The sequence below is a fragment of the Leptonychotes weddellii genome, unplaced genomic scaffold (assembly GCF_054177405.1).
Source record: "Leptonychotes weddellii isolate Sample4059 unplaced genomic scaffold, ASM5417740v2 HiC_scaffold_19199, whole genome shotgun sequence".
Classification (NCBI taxonomy): domain Eukaryota; kingdom Metazoa; phylum Chordata; class Mammalia; order Carnivora; family Phocidae; genus Leptonychotes; species Leptonychotes weddellii.
The window spans coordinates 1-3,635 of record NW_027777437.1 but is presented as its reverse complement, the minus strand read 5'-3'; the positions used below and the strand labels follow the sequence as shown (position 1 = coordinate 3,635).

Below are 3,635 nucleotides of genomic sequence, written 5' to 3'. Positions count from 1 at the left end.
ATACATGTCTTTCTCTGATTGACTTATTTAGCTTAGCATAATATCCTCCAGTTCCATCCACGTTTTTGCAAATGGCAAGATCTCATTCCTTTTGATGGCTGCATAATATTCCATTGTATATATATATATATATATATATATATATATATATATATATATATATACCACATCTTCTTTACCCATCATCTGTTGATGGACATCTTGGCTCTTTCCACAGTTTGGCTATTGTGGACATTGCTGCTATAAACTTCGGGGTGCACGTACCCCTTCGGATCCCTACATTTGTATCTTTGGGGTAAATACCCAGTAGTGTAATTGCTGGATCATATGGTAGCTCTATTTTCAACTTTTTGAGGAACCTCCATACTGTTTTCCAGAGTGGCTGCACCAGCTTGCATTTCCATCAATTCTTAAACATCTGGGGTGCTGTGTTTTTCAGAGAAACCCACGGAGACCCTGCAAGTTTTACTGGCATCCCTGAGACCCACAGACAGGAAGTGGCAAAGATGAGGCTTGTCCCCTCCTCTCTCATTACCCCAGGGTTTCGCTGGTGTCCCTTCCCTCCTCTGCCCTGCACGACATTTTGGAGGAAGGCCATGTGCAGCCTTGGGAGCATGCAGACATTTAGACCTGTCTTGATGGTAGCAGGAGAGAAAAAAAAATGAGTATGTGATGAGCAACAGTGGGACAACCTGGATTCAAGGCTAATGTTTAGCAGCGAAGCCACACAGTCAAGTGTCCGTCAATAGCATTTGAAAGACCTAGGGGTCTTTCAGATGAATTTGTGCCTGAGAGTAGAATTGCATCGTTGACCTGGGACTCCATCTGACCAGTGGACAAGACCAAGGGGGCCTCCGCGTGATGGAGCAACCTGTCACGGAAAGGCAGAGGTCTTTCATGGAGACTGGTGAATGCCCGAAGTGGTCTCGGACTTTGATGAATGACTTGTTTGCTGTTTTCTCTCGGAGTGTGGAGTGTCTGCCTGCTTAGGATGGGAAGCAAGGCGGTTTGTGGGAATCTCACAAGGTAGTCCGGACATACCTTCCCTTCTCCCTGGAAGCATGTGCGTTTTCCAGTTTAGAAAAGCACTTTGCCTCTCCCTTCTTGACCAGTGAGTGTGCAAAGCTCCGTCCATGATGACATGGAATTGGGAAGGTGAATTGTGCAAGTGTGGGAAGCATCTCTGGGGGGCAGGCCATTCACCTGCTTCATCCTTGGAGTGGTTGTCAGAAGAGGAAGAGGAAATGGGAGAATTAGCACAGATTGACTGCTAAGCTCTGTGTCCCTCTCCTGCCCAGTCCTCTGACTGCTTTGTGGAGAGGAATTGTCAGCATGCCCTGTTCAGAGAGGAGACCACAGAGGTGCTAGTGAGGAGGTACTTAGATCTCTTAGCTCAGGGCAGCGCTGGCTTCTTAAAACATTACAGATTGCCTCCTTCCATCTTTATACATGGATTTGATTTTTCCTGAATGCTCGTTATAGCAGTGTGTCTTCTTTCATCCTGTTATGATTTTTTGACAGCTTTACTGAGGTGTGCTTGATACACAAAACCCCGCACGAGTCAAAGGCATACAACTTAAAGAGTTTGGGCATCTGCGCATAGTCCCCAAACCGTCCGCGTAGTCGAGATAATAGACATGTGTGTCACTACCTCCGGTTTCCTTGTGCGCTTGTGTCTGTGATAAGAACATTTTAGGGAAGATAAGAACGTGAGAGCTACACCATTTCTAAATGCACTGTGTAGTATTGTCTACTGTGGGCACGATCTTGGACGGCAGATCTCTAGAACTTCTTTACCTCACGTAACCGAAGCTTTACACCAATCGAACAACAACTCCAATGTCTCTCTCTCTCTTTTTTTAAGATTTTATTTATTTCAGACAAAGAAGAGAGAAAGCGCTCCAGCAGGGGGGCAGCGGGGAGAGGGACAAGCAGACTCCATGCTGAGCGCTGAGCCCAGTATGGGGCTTGGTCCCAGGACCCCGAGATTATGACTTGAACCAAAATCAAGAGTTGGACCCTTAACTGACTAAGCCACCCAGGTGCCCCACAACTCCAGTGTGTCTTAAGTGAGGGAAAGCATTTTTGACTGCTTTATGGATATACATGAACCTATCTCTTCTGCCTTTTGCAATGTATTTCCCACAGTGTCAAACGCATAGCAGACGACAAATCAACATTTGTTTTATAGAATTAGTTATAGCAGTTGGGGGAGTGGGGACAGCTTTGCATTGCCTGCTTTTCATGCTTCAGTATAGAGTTATGTTCCATTTCTCTCTAAGGCAAATGAGACACCTCTTTCATTATTTGGCAGACATGTCTGCACATTGCTTCTTCACCCTGGTATAATCAAGCCTTGGCAGGAAGTGTAGATTGCTTTGTCTCTACCAGGTGTTGATCCTCTTAAAAGCATTTTAGCAGCTATGAACTTTTTATGGGTATGGCTTGACCTACAAGAGGGAATACCACTTGGAAAGATGTGTGTGATTCATTTCCATTTGGATGGACCAGCTCATTGCATCTGCCAAGCACCCGGCTGGTGGGCAGCATTCCTTTATATTTGTGTGCTTTAAATCTAAAACTTTTAATCCAGGTGATTAAGGATCCTTATATTAGGGATGATTTATGAGTAATTAAGTAGGGTCCAACTTCTATGAAGAAATCTGTAGGAACACAAAAGGAATGAAAATACTACTATTTTCTTATATGTAAGCTAAAAGGTTTTTTCCCCCCATAAAGTTCTTAGGAACTCAGTTTTTGGCAGTAGATAACATATTAATTAATACCCTCCAGAAAATGTGCACATATAATTCTGTTAAGAATCCACCACTGGCTCTTAAATAACTGGAATGATTATTCAGGATGTGTTTGTTTGGTTCACAAATGAAAACGCTTCTCCCAGATCTTGAGCTAATCAATTACCAGAAGCTGGAAGTTCTCTCTAGTCCTTCTAGGTATTGGTGAGGAACATGAGAAATTGATGTAATCACAGTTCACTGCTACTACTCATAGATGAAGACTCAGGCAAATAATTGAAATATTACATATATATGTTGATAGCTTAATTTGTGTGTGTGTGTGTGTACACACAGGGGAATGTGTGTTTTCTCTTTTGAGGAAAATCCCGGTATGTCAGATCAGGCTGTCATATTGGTACCTGGAACCCATGGACAACAGAAACAGGAAGGAGGGCTCTGTGTGTGGCATTTGTCATCTCGGAGACTAAGAACTGTGTCTTCAGATGATGATACTTTTGGTGTACTGAATAAGTTTGATTGATTTTAGCAATGTTTTTATTCTAACTCTGCAGCGACACATAGAGAAATGTCTACCAGATACACAATGCTGTCTTTTAAACACATATATAAAAATTATACTTCTTGTGCTCGCTTCGGCAGCACATATACTAAAATTGGAACGATACAGAGAAGATTAGCATGGCCCCTGCGCAGGGATGACACGCAAATTCGTGAAGCGTTCCATATTTTTTTTGCAACGACGTGGATGGAACTGGAGGGTATTATGTTGAGTGAAATAAGTCAAACAGAGAAAGACATGTATCATATGATCTCACTGATATGAGGAATTCTTAATTGCAGGAAACAAACTGAGGGTTGCTGGAGTGGGGGGTGGGG

The 3,635-nt window shown here is 43.2% G+C and overlaps 1 non-coding gene across 1 annotated transcript; it reads left to right on the top strand.

Annotated features, from left to right (window-relative positions):
- Positions 1 to 3,382: 3,382 nt before the first annotated feature.
- Positions 3,383 to 3,489, top strand: LOC115944837 (U6 spliceosomal RNA). Its single transcript, XR_014141955.1, has one exon. It is a non-coding gene; the product is annotated as a U6 spliceosomal RNA (small nuclear RNA).
- Positions 3,490 to 3,635: the final 146 nt, after the last annotated feature.